Source organism: Centruroides vittatus, unplaced genomic scaffold (assembly GCF_030686945.1).
Source record: "Centruroides vittatus isolate TY-2023 unplaced genomic scaffold, ASM3068694v2 contig_474, whole genome shotgun sequence".
NCBI lineage: Eukaryota > Metazoa > Arthropoda > Arachnida > Scorpiones > Buthidae > Centruroides > Centruroides vittatus.
The window spans coordinates 3,806,598-3,830,161 of record NW_027122266.1 but is presented as its reverse complement, the minus strand read 5'-3'; the positions used below and the strand labels follow the sequence as shown (position 1 = coordinate 3,830,161).

The 23,564-nt window shown below is 25.9% G+C and overlaps 1 long non-coding RNA gene across 1 annotated transcript; it reads right to left on the bottom strand.

Annotated features, from left to right (window-relative positions):
- Positions 1 to 1,229: 1,229 nt before the first annotated feature.
- LOC136977761 (uncharacterized) lies at positions 1,230 to 1,863 on the bottom strand. The gene is made up of 3 exons (XR_010881131.1): positions 1,742 to 1,863; positions 1,544 to 1,678; positions 1,230 to 1,402 (listed from the first exon to the last, which is right to left on the bottom strand). It is a non-coding gene; the product is annotated as an uncharacterized lncRNA (long non-coding RNA).
- Positions 1,864 to 23,564: the final 21,701 nt, after the last annotated feature.

Genomic DNA, 23,564 nt, shown 5'->3' with positions numbered 1-23,564 from the left:
TAACTCTGGGAAACTATCCGAAATAATATATAATTTTTCATTTCCAATTCTATCCTCTGTGGCACTAAGAGGAAATCTGGTATCGTAGGTTAGGCCAAAATGGTGACAGCCGACTGATGAGAGGAACAATTCGACTAATTGAGAACAGACAATCTCCCGTAAAATTTCTAGAATTGATCGCCCAGACTCGATCCTGGCACTTCCAGAGCCGTTTACTGACACAAATTGCCTCGGGTCGTTTGATATATTTATTAGAGAATAATTACTTATTTACTATTGGAAATGGATCTTACTTAAATGATTTCAAATGTTGATATTATTTGTTCTTAAAAATTTTGAAACTTAGTAAATTAACAATTATCTTGAAAAATCCATTAAAAAATGTATCACAGAAGTATTTTTTATAACAGCAAAGTTCATATAATAATCTGATCTTTAATTATTTATTGTAACGTTATCATTAATAATTACTATATCAAAACTATTTAATTTTATAAAAAGTAATTATTTTGATCTACGAAGATAAGCTAATTTACTAATTGTAATTGTTCCATATAAAAATAATTCATTAATATATCTGAAGATACATTAATAACTTTCTATACATAATTTATTTAAATATTTGTGAACATTTTTTCGTTCGTTTTATTTATAAATTTATATTATTTTCTATGAGATAAGCGATTTACTACTATAGTGAAATATAACAAATAAAAGTTTATTTTAACGTAGAATATAACATTTTAATTTATTTCAAAATATAAAATCAATTATTAAAACCAATGGGATCGGTGGTAATATTAACACACTAAAAATAAAAAATTTTAGTTAAATAACAAGTAAAAATTATACTCTTTCCATTTCCGACTTCGAGAATTCTATGAGCCAAAACAAGACAAACAGGTAGCAAGGAACAACAATTATTTTATTAATTTATCCATATGCATTTCGCCATCTAGGCCTCATCAGTGGATACATCAGGATGTTATTCGTTGATTACGTTTTATACCCAACAGCCGTTCCCAGCATGCATCAACAATCAATCCAGCATTCAAATTAAGTAAATTTACATGTTCGGCGATACAGAAATGTTCTACAATTTTTCTTTCTAAGTTATTTTCTATTTTATACAAAATTTTAGTATTTTTTATATTTATATTACAATTAAATTTTTGGCAATGTAAAAACCATGCTGATTCCGTTCTTCTCAGTCTAATGGCTGCCTCGTGTTCCCTTACTCTCAACTCCAATCTTCTTCCGGTTTCTCCAATGTAATAGTTTGGATTTCTACATGTACATGACATCCTATATACGACACCGGCGATTTTAAATTGGTCTCTGGGCGAATTTTCACTGTTCATTATACTAATGATGTTAGACATCTTATTCTTTTGGCTCGCAACTATGCATACAGAGAATTTTTTAAAAATTGGTTTATATTTTTCAAAAACTTTAGCAACATAAGGAACCTTTACATAAGAAATATCTTCTATGCTATTTTTAACATTAAATCTACGTTTTAAATATAAATTGTACCACTTACAGAGGATATGTTTCGGATAATCATTTAACTGAAATTTTTTAAACAATTGTTTTACTTCGATGTCTATGTTTTCTTGCTGAGTTGTTCGATTTAGTATCTTTCTCAATTCCATAATAAAGACATTCTTTTTATTTTCTAAAGGACAGTAAGATTTAAAGTTAATGGTTTTACCATTATTACATGGTTTTTCATACTTACTAAATGATACACTTGTTTCTTCTCTTTTTATAGTGACATCTAAAAAATTCATTTTATTTTGTTGTTCATCTTCACTTGTAAACTTTAAATTTTTATGTAATCCATTTGCATATTCTTCAATGTGTTTGGATGAAACTGTTTGAGAATCATAAACTATTATTATATCATCTACATATCTTGCATAATATTTAATACCTGTTAGACTTGCTACCTTGTCTTGCTACCTAGACTTGTTCCTTGCTACCTGTTTGTCTTGTTTTGGCTCATAGAATCCTCGAAGTCGGAAATGGAAAGAGTATAATTTTTACTTGTTATTTAACTAAATTTTTTTATTTTTAGTGTGTTATTATTTCAAAATATTTAATTAAGAAAACTATAGTATATACTTTATATTAAACTATAATTTTTTCCTATTAAATATGTTATTATACAATTAGATAGATTCCTCTATTAAAACGAATGTAAGTTAGTCTATATTTATGAAGAATTAGTAATATAGTTAATTATTTTAAAATAGATTCCATTAAATATTTCAAAATGGAAATTCAAAATTATATATATTTTGTGTTTTACAAATATACAGTTTTGGTTGAGTTTTATTATTAACATTCTGTTCAAAACTAATTTTACATAAGCTTCAATATATTTTAATAACCGTAAATACTATTTATTATTACAAAATTAAATTTTCTCATATGTTTACTAACTTCATGTTAATGCGTTATTTATTTAATAAACAGATTTTGGGATATACCACAAAATGATATGAACAAGTATTTATAAATAATAGAATGTTAATAATTAAATGTAACGGAAATAATCAGAGAAAAAATTTCAAATAAAATTGAGATAAGTTCAATTATCACTTCAGACATAATCAAAAAAAAATTTAGAAAGGCCAATGATGATTATCTGGATAAAAGAATAAAAAAAATTAACATAAAAAATATTTTGTTTTTATAATAAGCTTATTATAACTAAAGAAATGACTTCTTTGGAGTATTAGTAAATACAATAATCATTTTTTATGTTAAATCTCGTGTTGTTACGTTAATTTCAATAAATTCTTATGTTTAAAACTGAAGAACAGAGTGAATAAAGAAATAAGATAAAAATAAAATTGGTATGAGATACAAAATGTTAAATTACGTATCAAACAATGTATCAAATAACTTTAATGGATGCTTTAATACTACTTTGAAAATTATAATGAAAATATGATATTTCGCATTTTATCAAATTAATTTCCAAAAGAAAGTTTATCTGTTCTTTTCTAAAATGTTAAATTTGTAATGCTCATATATCAAATAGAAACTGAATATGACAGAATTTATAATCTTCAATATATTTCGGATAACTTCTGGAAAAGTAAATGATGTATTACTCTTGAAGAACCAGTGATTGTGAATATCCTTTCATCAAACTCTTCCAAACTCTTCCAAAATCGGTAAACTTTCGGAAATTTTTCTTCTTTTTTTTCATTTTAGTGACGATTGGGTCCTGACAAAAGTGGTTGAATATAGTTCATTACAATTTCTGTCTATTAACCATCAACGTGAGTGTATGTATCCATTGAAACATATACAAACATTCTCAATCTCGTTAAACGTTGCGTAAGAAGATAATGTTTTATTTCGTGGCTGATTATGCTTCAAAGGGATATTAATTAAATTTTAATATTTTATTTGTAAAAGTTTTTTGCTTTCCCGGCTGTTATATATTATAACAGAAGGAAAGTATGGCGATTGGTCAAAAGATAATCCATCAAGATTTTTACGTTTTTGAACTCGGGATCTTTCTGTATGTATGCATGTTACTGTGAGTGTATGGTTCAGTCACTTTAAAGCTTAATAATTCCTGTGCTTTTTTGTCGAAAATTTCTGAAACTTTGCAGGAAGGTTTGTGTATTAGGGGTTTGCTGCTATTAAATTTTTGTGAATGAAGGTCAAAGCTGGAGAGGTGAGAAGGTTGTGTTACATCTCGAGCTGGGTCCGAATGAATGTAGTTTCTACTGGTTATTACAATTTGTAAATATTTATAAAACATTTATACTGAAAATTAATCTTTTTACTATTTTATAATAATTAATAATACGAAATTTTATTTGATAAAAAATTTTTATAACAGATGTCGCCTGCATAATTTCTAATGTTTTTGCCGGAAAAGTTACACAACTCGTTACTGCAGTTTTTATGTAAGACTGGTTACAACTATTTTCTGTAATAAACATTGTGTCAACTGAATTGCAATTTATACGAATATGTATAAATTGTATTTGCGCGTATGTAGAGAATTAGAATATACCGGTATATAATTATAATCTATAAACAGTATATTTATTCGGATTTTCGAAATATATTTTCTTGTTTGCTTGGGTGCAGCAATGAGTATTAATGAATAATATGCTTTCCACAGATCTGACTTGTTTATAATCTAATTTCATGATTGAAAATAAAATTTCTCTCGTCACACCTTTTGACTAAGCAACAAAGTTTCCAATAGTAATATTAAATCTAAATAATTAAATATTATTTATTTGTATTTGTCATTGCGTATAACTTTGACTTTCAAACAAAATTCACAAAAACTACTACATGTCATTTTAAACAGCCAATTTATGGAAATTGATAGTAATTCCCTGTTTTGATTTGAGACAAATAATATTAATAATTTGAATAAAAAATTTGATTACATACAAAGATATTTATTAGTCATATTCATTCTCAATTTGTTAATAATTTTTGAAATCAGTTTAGTTTCTTCTATTTTCCTTACATTTAATATTATTTACATAACTTAACCTGTTTGAAATTCGTACGTGAATTTTATCAAATTTCTAATTATTAAATATAATTATAAAATAATTAATAGATAATTTAAGATCGTAACCTAATAACTAATGAGTTCATATTAATAATTTTTTTGAATAATGTAATGAAAATGCATAAAAAAATTGCTGCTCTTAAAAAGTGTCTCTCTTATTTAAATTTTTTTAACTGGAATTATTTTCATTATTTTTTTTTAAATTTGAGAAAAACAAAATTCTATAAAATTTTTCTTCGGAATATTGTGTTTTAGCAATATGCAAAATAAAAGCTGTTGCATCGGTGTAAAGAGCAATTACGCAGAGCAAAAGCTAATTTTTATACGCAACGCATAATTATATATTTCAAATACCTCAAACATACAATATTTAATAATAATCTAAAATTTGAGTGCAATTAATTTGACAATTTTTTAAATTTTAGCAGTACTGAAATTATGCAAGTAGTAGTTTATTGTTACAAGAATGAATTAATAAAATATCTGGTGTGTTGTTTTATCCATATAACCTCAAACAAAATCGCTACTTAAAAGAAATAAATTGTGAATATAAATAATCTTCTAACGTAATTTTCGTTATTATTAAAGTTAACGTAAAATATAAGCATTTTTTGCTAAAATTTGCAATATACATAGAGTTATTTAACTTTTTTATTCTAAATTACTTGTGAAGGAATATATTTTTAAAATCCTTAACTGAATGTTTTGAAGTAAATTATTTCTAAATAAACGACTTGATAACTTCTGTAAATTATTTTCTTTTGAAAAGTTTTATAACAAGCTATAAAATGAGAACTTTTTCTTACTTGGAACATTTTATATAATCTTTAACACTGACTCAACTTTTTAATCACTTTGCAATATGAAACGTTTTTATCAGTTAAAAAAAAGTATATATATATATATATATATATATAACGGGTAGTTTTTCGCCTGGGAAATTCGGGATTTAATTTTAGACTTTTCTTATCATTAGCTTGCTTTCTTCAAGAAATAATTTGTACTTTATCGATTGATCGCAATCATTTATAAGAAATTACTAAAAGAGTAAAATAGTTTTCAAAATTGGAGTAATGAAATATAAAATAATCCATAAGTTTCAATAATTGGAAACATCTTTTCAAACATTACTTATTTAATTTTTATAATTCTCTACTGCAAGAAATTTTAAATAAGCAGGGAATATCATTTATATAAATTTCAATTTGGTTGTATGCTTATGATGAAGCAAGTTAGGGATAGTACTAGTAAGAAATTTACCATGGGCCAAGGACAGAGATCCAAAATTTAATCTACATTAAAAAGCTATGACACAAAATGACGTACATTAAAATTACTTCAATAACTTGTGACAAATCTGTTTTTACTTATTTTATTTCTTTTACTTACATACTTTTATGGCGTTTTAAAACATATTGTATCCATATTTATGACTGGTCCTGTTCCATTTTATGTCTTTCACGGCACGCTTATGACTTATTCTATTACAAATTTAAATTATTAAGTTTATTTTAAATATGATAATTTAATTAAAATTTCTCCTCAAATTAATTATAAGAAAAATGTTTATATTTTCAAAAGAATAAAGAAAGAGCAAATCGTGAAAATTTAGTAAATATCTTGTATAAATAATTCAATTATTTTACATTTCGAAATATATAACACATCGTAACGCTTTATTTTTGAATTAAGAATAATAAAAATGCAATATTTTGAATGAAATTTAGTGAAAATTAAACCATATTTTTTAATAATATTTTCAAAGAATTATTGTATAACTTACGTTTAATTTAATCATTATAGATACGTTTAGAGGTGGCCTTTATTGGAGGTTCGAACGTAAGTATTGATTAATGTTACTTAACGTTTAAACTTCAGTATTTAAATCTAAACTTAATGCTTTAAATATAGACTATAACAATGTCAAATTAACTTTAAAATGATATAAAAATTGCCTCAAAATTAAAATATTAAGGATGAAATTTACTTGGATTTAACCATTTTAAATCCAAGTAAATTTCAAGCGAATATTTTTCTAAAAGTTAATTTATTTTACGCTAAATACTGAGCTATTCAGTTAGAATTGTGTATTAATATATAGAAGTTTCCTAACGTTATATTGAGCGACTTGATGAGGAATCGTTCTATAAAAACATTTTTTGATCCTTTTGTTTCATTTGTTTTTTTGTTCTTCCAAAATGAGATGAAGTTTAACTTATTGATTTTTTTGAATTAACACTGATTTGAATATCAGGAGGGATCGTAAATTATTTATATAGATCAATATTAACGCTCATTACTCGTTGCAGAAAATAGATGAGGGATGGGAATTGATGGGACACACATTTACTTTTATAAAATGTTTTCAAAATATTGGAATTCGATACTATAACTTAAGCAAAGTTTCTTTTATTTTTTGAATTTTATTAATTAGCATATCCAAAACGTATGTGCATTTTTTTCTTTATTGGAAATATTTTATTTGTATTTAACTAAATGAGTAATAGTCTGTAATAATTCAGTTTAAAATATAACATTTTGTAAATAAGTAAAATAAATTAATAACGTGTAAATAATAAATTTCCATTATATTCTATGACAAAGTGTTATAAAATAAATATTTAGTAAAATTAAATTTAAGAGTGTAAATTTTAATTTAGTTAATGCTTACAATGAAAAAAAATTTTCGTTAAAAAAATATTTTGACTTTAATGGAAATTATCTATTTCCTGTGGATAAGATATCATATCTATTTTTATTTTATGTCTTTTAATTAGCAAGTATTTTATGTTTTGTAATTAAATGGCTAGAGAAAGATTAATCGATAATGCTACATTTAATTGCATTCCTTTAGGAACTCAATCTTTATAATTTACAAGTAGTGTTTGTTGACAGAATAATGGATGATTCTGAAAATGAGAAACTTGTGTTGAAAGTTGAAGAAATAAAAATAATTCTTACAGTGTTTTCTTCCTTCTAAGATATTGAATTACGCAACATTTCTTTTCGCAATTATTTTAAATTTTATTAACGATATTCTAAAGCATTATACAACATTTAATGTGTTTTAATAAGTTTACATAGACTAAATTGATCTACACATATACTAATAAAATTATCTTGTTTTGCTGTGTACTTTTTCATTAAATATTAAGTATTATTTCTGGGCTGAAATTTGAAAAAAATTGTAGACTCATAAATTCCGCCTGATGTCTGTCTCTCCTTTTACTCGTGAACAGTGCCAGACAAATGAAATTCAAGACCAGATATAGAAGATTTGGGTGGGAGTGAAGGCCCAGATTAACTATATATAAACTTTCAAGGCAAACTGAAAGTCACGTTATTTCAATTCAAACGTTTTTCCCTGAAAGGAGTTAGATAGATTACCGGCAGGACTCTATTGCTAACTGAAAAGTGTGATGTACTGTACAGGGGCAAGCTACTACTAATTTGAGGTGGGGAGAATTTATTTTAAATTAAATAAATTTAAAAATATGATAAACCCCGGCACTGTAACGATGTCAAAATAAATAATCGCTCGTTCAGATTAAATTACTTTTATATCTAATTTTATTCATTTTGTGTCTATTTTTTCTGATATTATTTCAAAATTAGTTCATTTTAGCTATTGGAAACATGATCCTTAGATACAGTTTTTATAAATAAATTAAAACAAAATTTATAAAACCTGTTTTTAATACAAATCATTAAAATAAGTAATTATTAAAATTTTAAAAAAGTAATTTAAATATTTACTTGTTTTGGAAATACATATGAAGAGCCTTATTTTTTTCGCCAGTTGAACTCATTTTGATTGTTTTTCTTTACGAAAAGGTAGAAATTGTGTGAAATGGGTTTGGTTTGATGGGATTAGACAAAGCAACATGTGGACAATCTGCCAAGGAAGCTGCCTCCCGGAAGGACTTTTTATGAGAATCCAGCATCTATTTATATGTTACTCACGTGAAGAAATCCCAAAAAATTCTACAAGACCAGCCAGTTGGTCAGTATGACAAACCCATGCCTGTAACCAAACCCAAACTCGAGATCAAATACTCAATTCGGCTGATGTCAAAATAAGATAACCGATTTTAATAAAAAGGATCATAAAACGAATTAGAAGTTATTTAATACTTAAATATAAATTTAAACTCAGTTCCGGTTATGCATCTAAGATTACATTTAAACATATAAATACATTTATGAACGATCTTCTATATTATAACCGTAAAATTTGCTTGTAAACTTATTTAGATAAAATAAAAATAAACATTTTTGGTTATTGTCATTATTATTATTATTCATAATTGAATATTTAGTATCGTAATAATAATTATTTAAGTGTTTATTCTTTACATAAATTTCAGTACAGAAAACTGAATATTGTTGAATATTATTCAATAAAAGCATAAACGATAAATGCTACATACCATAAAATTTAATGACAACCTCTACAAAAATATTCATGTTTCTTTATTCCATACTAGAAATTCGATACGGATCACTTTGTTTGGCTTTAACGGCTATTATTTTATTGAAAATAAATATTACGATATTTACATTTGTATTCTTTAAGATTACGCAAATAGAAAATCTGATAGATACGTCTAAAGAACGGTATTTATTCCTCCGTTTCTGTAATATCTACAAAGGTGTCACGCAGTATATCTAGTTTTTGACATAAAAATTAGACTATTTTGTATATTTTATGATTAATTATTATTTTATATTATTTATGTTTATGTCATATTTGTGCGAAACAGAAATAAATAACATACTAAAATTGAACTATTTCAATTTGAAAATAAGTTTTAATATTTACAATAATTCATTAATATTTAGCAGTGGCGTATACAGGATTTTCAGGATATGGATGATTGTCAAAACAGATTGCGGAATACCGAAGAATGTGCACCTTCTCGTTTTTCGGATAATCTTATTCGATTACCTTAAAATTATCTTAGTGACCTAACTTTTTAGATAATTCCTTTTTCATTAGTTTTTTTTTAATTATTAAATGGAGGAGAGAAAGTGGATAATTGAACATTTTGAATTGATAAATTGGTTATAAATTATACAACTTACAGTATGATTTAAATTTGGTTTGATTCCACGGAGAGGAACATAAAAGGTATAAAATCATTACATATTTTATTTTCACTATAAAGTATCGAAATTGCAATTACAGTATTTTGAATTTATGTGTTATTTTTAGTCTGTTTACATGTATTTCCGAAAAATAACAATTTAAATTTTTCTGCTTTTTTCTTGTTGTACAAGATTACTTTAAAGGGCCGCTTTCGGCAGAGCAGGTGTAAAAACAACACTACCTTGGTAATTGGTCCCATCTGGCGTTGTGTCTGTAAACGGTCGGGAAGACAAAGGGTGTAGCGTCTCTGTTTATGGGACTTGTGTGTAGGCGTCAATGTGTTTACCACATGTTTGTCGACTAGAAAAAAATGTAAACAAGGGACGGACGTTACGGTAAGCTGTTTCGTCGGGAGAAGAGCGGACGTTTTTGAAAGCTTCCGAGGAAAGGAAGGACCCTGATTGGTCGTAAGTTGTCGTCGAAGAACTCTTTAAATAGTAAGAGTGGCGAGAGAAACGGAGAGAAGGGCAAGAGACTGATAATACGGTAGTCTCAGGCACTTGGACAGCCCGCTGAGCGTAGAGAGAGTGTTCTCCTCTGACAACGATCTCAGGGACGGGTAAGTGCGGAGACTGGACAGGCCGTATAGTTCAGCCAACTTCAGAGTATAATTGTCCCCGAAGAACAAGCTGTTACGTGAGACACCACATTTTGTTGTACCGTGTGTGTGTAATGTTGTTAAACTTGTATATTCTGAAATATTTTGTTTTGTAAATAAACTGTAAATATTCTCTGGATTGAGTGCGGAGGTGTACTTTTCTACGAACCAACGTAAGAACATTCTCGAGTCGTAGGAACCAACACGAGACGGATTATCGTAAAGATCTTCACTATTACTTTCTGCGATATGCATTATATTATTTTTGTGTTAAAGTAACAGAACCTATTACTTTGGTATCAAAGGAGAGCCGCAGCATTATAAGTACCCCTGGATATGCTTTTTATATTTAATTAATACACATATAAAATTAATAGTTTATATTCTTGCATAAAATATTTTATTCTTATAATTTAAATGTTTAATTAATACAGAATATTGTATTTTTTCATAATATGTTTAAGAAGTTAATAGAAGATGGGGAAAATGAATAAATAAAGAGAGCAAAAAGGAGTATACATATTTTTAACATTAAATGAGAGCCTTTATAAATTCCCCAAAAATATGAATTACCTAATGTCTCAGAAAAATAACTATTTCAGAATTTTCTTGTCACCAGCGTGAAAGCTATAAGTAATTTGAATTTCTTGTGAATATTCACAACGAGTTAATTAATTAGACGAGACATCAAATTAAAAAATTATTCACATTACAATAAGTAAATCAATACATATATATTAGGCTATATGTAATATAATAAATTTGTGAATATACTATTTTCAGCTTTATTTGTGTTATCGTATATGATTTGAAGAAAAAAGTAATATTGTAGTGTCAGATCAAAATGAAAATTTCTTATTTTGTTCAATTTATACTGTACAGTACTCAAGCTTTAATATATAAACTTACATCAACTTTGTTGATAGTTTTGTCAACGGAAAAAGTAAGACAATACTAATATTTTATATTTTGAAAATATTTTTATTACTTTCATTATGTTTTTACATGATTAAACGTTGGATAACAAATCTACAATATTGCAATATTTATCATTCAAGGAAATATTAAGAGAATCAATAATTCCGAATTCTATATTTCTTACAGAGAATAACTTCTTTGAACCAAATTTTTTTTATATTATATAATTTCTTTTCGTTACTTTATAAACTAGATTGAATAGAATATCTAATAATCAAATGTTCTATATAATAGCAAAATGCATTTAATTTACACACGAACAAAGATTATAATGTTTTTCTATTAGAAGATAAGGCATTTCATGTTTTCCTTTTTTTTCCATTACTAGTTAAATACCTTTTACTCACAACCAAAAACGTTTTTTATTTATTCCAAGAATTGTTAAATAATATATCTTATATACATGTAAGGAAAATATAGAATCTCCATATATGCGGGATTTACGTTCTGAACAACTGCTACAAATATAGTAAATACGAAAGGAAAGAGAAAACAATGAGATAACTATATCAAGATATTGAAAATATATGAGTATAGAATGAAATAGTTTTAATACAATTAAATTTTCATTTATTTTATTTCAAACCAGTTTTGATTATTAATTAAAAACACAAAAAATACTGACTTTTGTATTTAGAAATCGTTTATTTTTAATTTCTCTCTTAAATTTAAAACTTTTTGCCAACATATTCTTAAAATCATCATTAAGAAGCATCGAATGATTTTAACCATAATTTATTTTTACTACTTCGATTAAAATACTCAAATAAAACACTTTTCACAGTAAGGTTAGTCAAGGCGATATTCTTCTGCTGCAGTTTTCAATCCAGACGTTTAAGGATTTTTCTAGTTTTTCAATAATTACATCTTTAATGAATACCTTCGCAATTTTTCGTTTCAGTAGGAAGAAGTTTCTACAGATTCCGTAATGCATTTTTTATCTCTGGCATTTTTCTTAATGTATCTTATGTAAGATTTATTTGCGGTGAAAGCGCGAGCAATCATAAATACTGATTCTCATTCCTTCAAACGATTTAAAACTTTAATTTTGTGTTCAAGGGACATTACTTTTTTTCACGTTGATATTTTGCATATACTTTTTCTTAGATGATATTGGTGATTTGTAAGAATAAAAGAAAAATTAAAATCCTCTCACAGCACTCAATGCTGACAATCACAATGCATACTAATGTAAAACACATCAGCTAGTTTTTCAAATGTACTGTACATTTTTACACGGAATAGCCACGTATTGTTAATGTTCGATCCTACAACGTACTTAATAGGATACTTTAGGCTTGTTTACACTCTCTCTATTGCTTAATTAACAGTGGGTGTTTCAAACGAAGTTTTTTCCCACCTAACGCAATTAGTTTTATATCATAAAGTTTAGTTTTCACAGTAATAGAGCCGCACGTCTTGATAGATTTAGTATTACGTTTTTGACGCAGTTTTAAAGTACTGATCGTAAAATTTTATAAAAATTGCAAACAAAAATGCCGTTGATAACGATGGATTAACACTTCATCATTATCAACTTCGACGCTACCTCGTGAATGGCGATGGATTCGTGCGAAAACGAAAAAGGAAAACGCAATAGAAATAAATTCACATTGACTTTTTAATAAAAATTTATTATTCATTACTGGCTAAAGACTGACTTCAACACTAACCCAAGATCGGTAAGAGAACTTCAGAATTCGTCCGAAATTTCAGTTTTAGAAGTTAGACATACCGTTAAAATTGTTCGTAAATAGGGGATATTTTATACTATGGAATATCCCCTAATTGTAAATTTTAACTATAGAATCTATAGTTAAAATTTACAATTCAAGTGTTATTTTTATTTTTTACTTCATTTTTATGTTAGATTTCAATGTTATTTTAGGTTAAAATTTTTAATTTTTATGCGTTATTGAATGTTACGTTTATATTTAAATATTTAAAAATTTAATGTGAATATTTTAATATTCTATATTTATTGTATTTTATTTTGAAACAGTTCGTAACTGATGTTCCAAAAGTATGACAGCTGAGGATGGCCTATGCATTAGGCTGAAAACGTTAGTGTACAGAAAATAAATGTGTCTCAGCTGCCAAAAGTGTTTAGTGATGATTTTAGTAATTAATAGACCCGTAATTAAACAGATAGCAATAATATTACACATAACGAATAATTTTTTGTAATCATTAGCTTAATTTCTCGGTCACATAGACCCTGTACAATTACTACATGTAAACTAGCATATAGTACACGTGGTAGTTGTTTTTGTATACATCACAACACAAAATACTTGTGGCTCTTATTATACTAATATTTGGTATCAAAATCAAGGTTTTGTAGTTTACTATCACGTCTTCGGTTGTAACGTACGATCGGAATTACCTGACCATCGCTTTCAAATATTAATCTTTTTATGGAATGTCAACGGTATATACTGTAGATTATTATATAGTAGACTTATATTAATGTAATTGTTTTCATATAAAGCATTCATTTTAAAGGATTATATAAGAAATGATTCTAAGAGGTACACCGATGAGAATAAACGACTAAAAATGATAACATTATTTAATAAAGCCTATTACTGTTCATAGTTCAGATGCTTTTGCGAATTCTTTTTTTTTCCTTTCTTCATTATTTTTAAATTTGACAGAGACACGGAATTGTAAAAATTTTTCATATAATTATTATAATTTTAATGTATTGACTGTACTTGGAGTGCGTTCCAATTTAATGGAAAATATAAATTATAGACTATATGATGTAAGACCAAACTACTCAAAATTTCTGAGAAATATAAGCTCTATCTAAATGTAAAACGCAAATTCGTTCTATATCTACATGCGAAATATTAATATTAAAATGATTTATAACAATGTGTAACGAGAATGTCTGTGACCGACTGTGAGCATTAAGAAATGATGACAATGACGATAAAGTTAATAAATAATGCCATAAAAACTGAAATTTGTGCTTTTTTCTCATACATTCTTCTACGTTATCTTGATTTAATCCAAATTTCCATTTTCTATTCCAATTTTCTAGTTATCGATAATTAATTTTCACTCGTATTTGTCGGTACAGTAAAACCTGTGTAAACTAACTAAAATCGCACGGCACCGAATAATTTATCCAGTTTGGTAAGTTTCCTTTTTATTCAGGTTCTGTTTTGAACAAATAAATATAAATTTTCAATTAGTTCAAATATGATATAATTATACAACTTTGTTTAAATTCATTAATTTAAAATGAAAAATTCTTAAATATGTAATTTATACATTCCAGCTTAATATTTCGTTCTACTGTTTTTATTTACACATATCTTAAATTATTTAATTTTAAATTTTAGTTAATTCATTATTTAGACAACTTTTTTGGATAAATAATTAAGCTCAATTGCATCATAACCATGTAAACGAATAGAAATTTCGTTTGTGCTACACTATTAAATAAATTTTTGAATCAGAAGTAATCATTTCGCATTCACACATTTCTATTTAAATATTATTTCATTTATTCAGATAAATATATAGAATATAAATCAACTTATAATTAAAAATCATATTAATAAACAGAGTTTTTTCTGTCCAAGAAGAGTTTCAATAAACTCTTTCTACGCGGCATTATCTTATCATTATCTCATTACATTACTTACATTATTATTTATTAATAAATATAAAGAAAATAGAAATTTGTTATTTTATATACAGATAAGGATTTTAATCATATTAAACCTTATTATTAGAGTCAAGGGGACTACAAAAAAATTAACATATTGAAACAATATTAATAAAGGTAACTTCAGAAAAATTAAAACAAATACACTTAAAATTTAAGAGGATTAAACATTCTTTTTATGAATTATTTAAATAACGACTAGTGAAAAAAATTTAAATTAATATACTTCTTCAAGAAGAAATTTTGGATTATAAATGCTAAAAAGACAATAAGTATTTTATATGATCTTTTCCAATAAAAATTCTTTAGAAAGGAAACTGAAAATTGCTTTTAAGAAAAGTGCACTTAATTTTCCACATCTATTAACGCTTATTTAAAAATTTTTATTCATATCATAGATAAAAATTTAATTTTACGAAACTTGACAGAGTAGTTAAAAACATTTTATGATCCTCTTACATTTAAAATGCTTAAAATATGTTAACTATTTTCACGAATTATTGTTCGTCTTCAAAAAGATGGTGTTTTTAATGTCATGAAGTACTCTATTTGTTGGAAAATAATTAAATTTATGTAGAAAAATATAGGCTGGACTAAATTTGCTGATTCAATTCTTGTGCACATTTTCTTACCCGACCGAAACGCGTTAAGTATATTTACTTTCTTCATAAATTTATTTATATAATATAGAAATGTTTAAAATTGTCATTTAACCGAAATATAGAATGCAATTCCTTCAGAAAAACGAAATCACGCAGAAGAATATGCAGCTATTAAAAATTACTTTTAACAATTCTTAAAATATATCATGGTTAAATGACTGTTGGATAAGTCTATATGTGTATGTTACATTTTGCGTATGATAAAAGGGTATCCAAAAATCAATTTGGTGACAAAGTTTGTTTTTAATTAATAAAGATTTTCTTACTTAACTTCTTAAGGACATCAATAATAGGCAAAAATATATGAAGTCTGATATCGATTTCTCTAACGAGAAAGAAAATATTTTGATTAATTATCTATTTAATAAAATGATCTGAAAGAATACAATTTAAATAATAAGGCATATAAATTTATTTATATAATAATTAAATTAAATTTGATATAAAATTATTCGAAACTGCTTTTAATCAGTTAATTTTTACTTAGATCTTCGTTAGCTATGCTTTCTTTCGTTAAATTTTATTTATTTAGGTTAAAAGATTTAAAAATATAATTCATTTAGGTTAATTTATCATTTAATATTTCCAAATTTATAAATTATACTTTGAAAATTTATCTTTACAATAGGTTTAGAAAATATAAAACGTATCATTAAGGAAACCATAAGCATAATTTATGAATAATCAATTAGAGTAATTTATTATCAAGTTATGATGAAATGCTTAAACATTTATTGGCTAATAGATTATCTTTCCGGTAAATATATACGTTCATTAATATTAATAACTCACTTATATTTTCCGTCCATATATTTAACATTAGCGTGATCAGTTAATTATATGGGTAATACATTATAATTTTATTTTCGTACAAAAAGTAGACTAATTATAAATCACTGAAAATATAAATTTGCTGTGAATTGTCAAATATAAACAATTTTGAATAAATAAATCATTTATGTAATGAAAATATTTTATTTATTTATTATTTTGCACTTTTACTTTTAAATAAAAGACAAATTATAAATAGGCCTACATAACAAGGAACTATGCCAAATAAACAAAAATACTAGAGCTTGTATAACTGATTTTCCTAAATAATCCTTTCTTAAATTATTATTAGTAATTTCTGTTAATTAGATATTTTTATTATTAATATAGGTCTATGTTTAATTTTTTAAATAAATTTTAAAAAACAAAGTAAAAAATGTAAGATTGGGATATAAAGAGATATATCACATTACAGAACAGATTCCCTTGTAATGGACAAAGTATGTATCGTTTTAACAAATAAAATAATCAAATTTTTAATCGAATCTTTAGAACGATGATGATGACAATGATGTTTAATATGTGTGTAATTCTTGAACATTGAATATCATATACTGTATATATTTTGCATCCTCGTTTTTGTCTCTTTCTGCCTAATCTAGTCTCTAAATATTAGAGGCTAGATTAGGCAGATGTTGGAGGATATCGAAGAATTAATAGAAAGCTGGAGAAATATTGAGAAACAAAGTGTGGAACGTGAGTCAAACTCCTCGCCTTATCTAATAACACATTAGAACAAAGAATAGAGATTAATTATATTTTGTTTTTTAATCACGTTCCAAGCTTGATTATATATAAACAGAAGGAAAATAAGGCGATCAGTCAATAATATTACTTCCTCCAAGATTTTTACGTTTTTGGACTCAGAGCACCTTGAAACGTCGAGAAATGAGAAAATTTCGGAGGGTTTTTCTGTATGTATGGATGTTAGTGCGCGTAGAGTACGAATTTGTTCATTCTTTTTGAAACTTAATAACTCCCAATTTTTGTCGAAAATTTCTGAAATTTTGCAGGAAGATTTGGTATTAGGGTGATTGATGATATTAAATTTTAGTGATTAAAGGTTGAGAGAATGGGAAGAAAAGAATATTATGTTTCATATCTCCAATAGAGTGGAACGTAATGAAGATTTTACTCGTTATTACTCGTAGCAGTTACAATTTTTTAAACTCATTCCTACCGTCAAAATTGTTTTTTGCAATTTTGTAATAATTAATTATATAAAAAGTTTTTAATAAAATATCATAATCAGATGGTGCCATACGCAGTTTTAAATGTTCCCGGGAAAGTTAAGCAACTCCTTCATGGATTTTTTAAAAATAATAATCATTTACTTATTGTAAAATACATTAAAAGAAATACATTTAAATTTCTATCAAAATTAAACTAATTCTGCTAAAATATAAAACGAGTTACTAAACTTACTAGTAAGAGATTATATAACTCTTCTGAGTTATATAATAATTAAACAAATTTAATTAGATCATTTATATACAAAAATTAAACAAAAATTAAAATAATATAACAAATGATACGAGCAATTATTTATTGTGACGTCGGGGTTGCAATGCTGGGCTGCAATTTTTAATCATGTTTTAAATTTATTTAATTTAAAATATATGCTCTCCACCTCAATTTAGTAGTGACTTGTACTGTACTGTACATCATACTTTTCTTTTACAAATGTAGTCGTGTCGATTAAATATTTAACATTTTTCAAGGAAAAATTTTTGAATTGAATTAATGTGACTTCCAATGCAAAGCTGAAATTCATATATAGTTAATCGGGGCTCCTGCCCTAAGGTTTTCATATCTGGTCTCGTCTTTTAACTATCTCCGTTTTCGAGATTAAGGAAAGATGGACAGACGGACGACAGTGGGAATTTATTGGTCTACAATCTTTTTCAAATTGCAGCCCAATGTAAATATCCGCTGAGGCAGTTAAAGTGTCAGCCTAACTCTCTGGTGGACTTAGAGTTGAAATTGAGCAAGCAACCCGAAGAAATTTTTCATGGGCAGTCCGTCACTCAGATATTTGGTTCTGTCCATCGCTGCCTCCATTTAAGACTTGATCGTATCATAATAGACATGGTAAAAAGGCTTCTTGTGCCCACAGGGCATATAATCAAATACAAAAATATGTTTTAAACTAGAAGCCCGGGACACCTCTTAGTGGGCGTTCTAGCAGCAGCGGTGTTATTCCATGGTATAAATAGTAAATTCATATTAAAATAAAAATAATAATATATTGAATCTCTCATGGCGTACCCTACTAAAATGCATCCTTAACTCTCTCCACCGTGGGAGGAATTTAAAAAAATTCCTTCTTAATGTACATTTTCATGCATACCCTACAAAAATGCAGTCAAAAACGCAATAAACTGAATTTATTGTTAATTTAAATAATAGCTATGGCGCACCTAGTGGCCGTTTTTGGCATACCGTGACAGAGACTGCCCAGTTTTTCAGTTTTATATAGTAGATATGTGTGTGTATTTATGTCTATGAAAATACCAAATCTTATAATATAATCGAGATGAGTTGATGATGATGATGATGATGATGATGATGATGATGATGATGATGATGATGATTGATGATGATGATGATGATGATGATGATGATGATAAGCGCAGGGCCGAAACAATTAGGAGTTGAAAGTTGAAATTTGATACACAGTTAGGGTACGTCATGAGAATGTACTGTACAGTACACTAAGAAGGAATTTTTCGAAATTTCCCCCGCGGAAGAGAGGGAGAGATTAAAGATTATCCTGAATAACTCGACTTCTACTATACTATTTTAGATGCGGTTTTATGCGTTTTTGTTGGAAATCGAACATATTTTTAAACTAATCTAAAAGTTCTCTAATTAGCCTCGAAAGAGGGGAGACCTAATTCTTGCACCTGGTAAAAAAAAAGTAAGATCAGCTATGTAAAATAACCTTTCTATAAACACAATTCTATAATATATTACGAGAAAATACAATAGAAGGGTTAGAAGTGCGAAAGTAGTTAATCTTAATCTTTGTTCTTATTTTTTGCTTAGGCAACGCCAGACTTACCTGTTAATATCTAATAAAAATCATAAAGAATCTTTAATTTCTCAAAACTTTTTTACTCAAATTATCAAATTGTGTTTAATTACTTTTGATTTTAAAAAATCTAAGTCTAGTTGTTTACGTCTTTATTTAAATAACCTATTCTTAACTAATTGTAAATTTATTGAGTTTTTAACTCTTAAAGTCGATGCTTATGTCAATATATTTATATTTTTTAACCATCATATTATATAGTCGTGACATTAGCAAATAAAATATATTAATAATCATTTCATTTATGAGATGTTATGAAATATATTCAACTAGTTTCAATAATATATTGTTACAAGATATCTGTAAATATTTTAATGCTGCTTTTAGCATACATTTATATTTAATCATTTTTCATACAATATATATGGTAAACTTTATAAATTAATATTGATTAACTTTAAATAAGCATTGTAAGTCTCACTACAATGAAAATTTGATAATATTACATCAACTTTACGCAATTTTTTATGTTACTTTTATTTTATACTTATTGCCATTCTTTAGCTTGCAAATGACTTGAGTAGGCCCTACTTACAGTATTTGACAATTTAGACTATACTTTGTAAGATTTTTATTTTATTTCTTTTGTGTAAGAATTTAATAGATAAGAACTTTCCACTTTCTATGTATCAAATTAAAAGTTTAGCCATGACTATTTAATTTATATATGTCTAATATATCGCTTAAACACAACTGTAGTTATGAAATTTTCAACTAACAAAAACGTGTGACTCTATGAAGAAACATACACAAAAAACATAAATTTTTATTCATAATTAGTGTAAGCTGTTTTCACGGAGCTCCTTATAATTAGTATTTTATATTGTGTCATTGGTTTTCTAATAATATTGATGATTTTAAATTAAACAATACATTAGAAATAATAATATTTCTTTAATACTATAAGAGTTCGTGAAATATTTGCTTGATAATCAAAAATTTAATTAATTGATAATTTTGATATATTCTGCTGTCTTCTGTAAGGTTTTACATCGCACCCGATGAAATGTTAACATCTTATTTGACAGATACTATATTTAAATGTACGAAAAAGGGGGATAATATGTACTAAATTTAAATTTACCCATTAGATAATTAATAGCTAACATTAATTTTGTCGGCATGAATTTATTGGAATATGGCTATCACGTAACTTGAACGCTTTGTACATGCGGGACCCTCCTATACTATTTAATTAGTTCTAACGGGACACATGCAGCTGATTTGTCTTCTTGTTTCTATATAGAAAGAATATGTCCACGCTGTTCTATTATTCCTTGTATTTGTCTTATACGTATTTAAAAACGTTGATTGTGAAGTTTTGGACTAATCGCAATCATTTTAAGAACAGAATTTATGTTAAAATGAAGTTTTTTAATTCGAAACACATTTTCCCTAATTTTCCCTATGTAAAAATATTTTTACATAGGACTTTAACTGTGAATTTGTCAATGTATGAGTTCCAGTTAGCTATCATCATAAATAATTTATTTTTTCAGTCTTAATTCTGTAATTTTGAATTAGTACAAGTGATGCAATACATATTTTAAATGTAACAGGAAATGAATTTTGAATAAATTTAAATCAAATATATTTTGAAATATTTAAAGTGTAAACTTGACTGCAAAAATAAAAAATATTAAATAAGGAATTCTTTAGATAAAATAAATATAATGAATAATAAGGCATCTATTCAATATATAGTTATATACTGAGCAAATTATTATGCAGTTGTAATACCAAGCAGAAAAATATTTTCATAATTATGTACAAAATTTCTAAAATATATAATATATAATACAATATGAACAATATAATTAATTATATATTTTCTTTGATTTTTAAATGCTTATAAATAAAAATAAATGTTGTTTTAATCATGGAAGTGTTTTCAGTTTCTAATGCTTTTTTTTAAACATTCAGAATTCTGATTAGATTTCATTAAGCTTAGCTTCTGGAAAATACGAATTTTGAGCGATAGCAATGTTATTTCGATGGATTTTCCCATGATGATAAATCATTGTCTCTAATGAATAGTCATTTCAGATGAAATAGCTATTTATTTGAAATATTATTTGTTTAGTTGCAGATGAACATTAGAATTTAGTGAAACATTAATCGCTCGAAATTAGCTACAATGAATAATTATATTTTCTGTACATTTACATTAGGACAGAATCGACGACCACTGTAAAAGTTTCTTTTTTTATTATTGTGAAGATGATTAAATGAAAAAGCAAATAAGTAACAACTAAAAAGGTCTATTTAAATTATTTGTTTGCACGATTTGCAAACTTTATTTTTAAAATTACATAAAACACCTCGTTTTTGATCATTATCCTATTGATTTTATTATGAATAGATTCTCATAATTGAATTAAATCAAAAATGTCATTAATTTCTATGAAATCTGTTGAGAATGTAATAATAAAAATTATAGCTTATTTTACTAATTCTTACATTTTTGTTATTTTTACATAAATATCTACAATATAATTATTTTAAAATTTTATAGTTAATTTAAAATCTTTTAAAATATTTTATAAAGTTTTATAAAAATTGAAACCTAATTTTAAATCAGATAATCATTTATGATCTTCATTGATTGGAATAAAATTTATAAAAATTCTGTATAATTTTGCAGAGTTAAGATGAGATATTTTATAATAATTGGAAATATCTTCTCAAATTTCTTACCAATGGATAAATTAAATTCTATTTTCTTAGCATCTCTTATTACTAAGCTTTGAAGATACTCAACTTCATAAAAGACTTCTTCAAAAGCTTATAAATTATTTATCTATTGTTGATAAAAAGCATATTTCCTTTCAATCCAATTTCTTATGGATTATTTTGTACAGGATTCAACCGGAGCTGAACATGTACTTTGTTCAATATCTCATGATTGCACAGTCACACTTGAATAATATATAATGTAAAATATATCTCGGTCTACTGTTTCGTCTTGAAATAAAGAATCGTTCCGTTCGTGTTTCAAGCTCATATTTCATTTCATACAAAGACATTAAACATAATAAGTGTTCAGTCCCAATTGAATACTGTTTAATATAACCTTTCCTACAGAGAACTCTCCTATTAATTCGAATATAATAGTATTATTATTATTACTATAATACTACTAACGATTAAGGATGAATTTAATTACCTCCGATTTTTGTATTAATGACACTTTTTTAAATTTTATTAAAAGTCTGTAAAATATTTTTACACATTTTACATTTTTTTTTAATATAGAAAGCTTATCTCGTCGAAGGTAATAGTTTTCTACTGTACACAAGCGTTCTATGGGAAGTATTATATATAGTATAATAAAATAATTTGATATATATTTACAGTTATAAATTTCAAAATATTGATATCATCAACTAATTTATATTATTTGAATATTTATCAGAAAAATTTATTTCTGCAAAAGTTTCAGTCAACCTGTTAATAATTGATTTATTTTATAGTGATCCGAGACGATGTGTACGAGAAACAGACTATTAAAATTGATTTATATAGTGAATAAATACAACTTTATTAGAAATTTATGGGCGATATCATTGGTAAAAGATTTCTTGTAAATCATATGGACATAGACTCGAATTCTGGAGATCCGAAAAAAATATAGAATTATGTTTTTATTTCCAGATGAAATTTTAAATTGAGCATTATAAAAATGTTATTTGTAATTAGTTTTCAACAATATCCAGTTTAACAATAGCACTACTAAACGAGTTTTATATATGTTTTGTATTTTTCAAATCCACAGTTCATTTACATATACAGTACAATGGAGTATAAGTTACTTATGATTTAATATTCGAAAAAATTTACTTTTAAACATAAAGCATGAATAATAACTAAGAAGCAATTAATTTATTGTATAATATATAACGCAATTTGGTAGGCTATATTGAGAAAATGAATGATAACATATTTGGGCTGCAATTTTACAAAATTGTAGACCTATAAATTTCCACTATAGTCCGTCCGTCCGTTT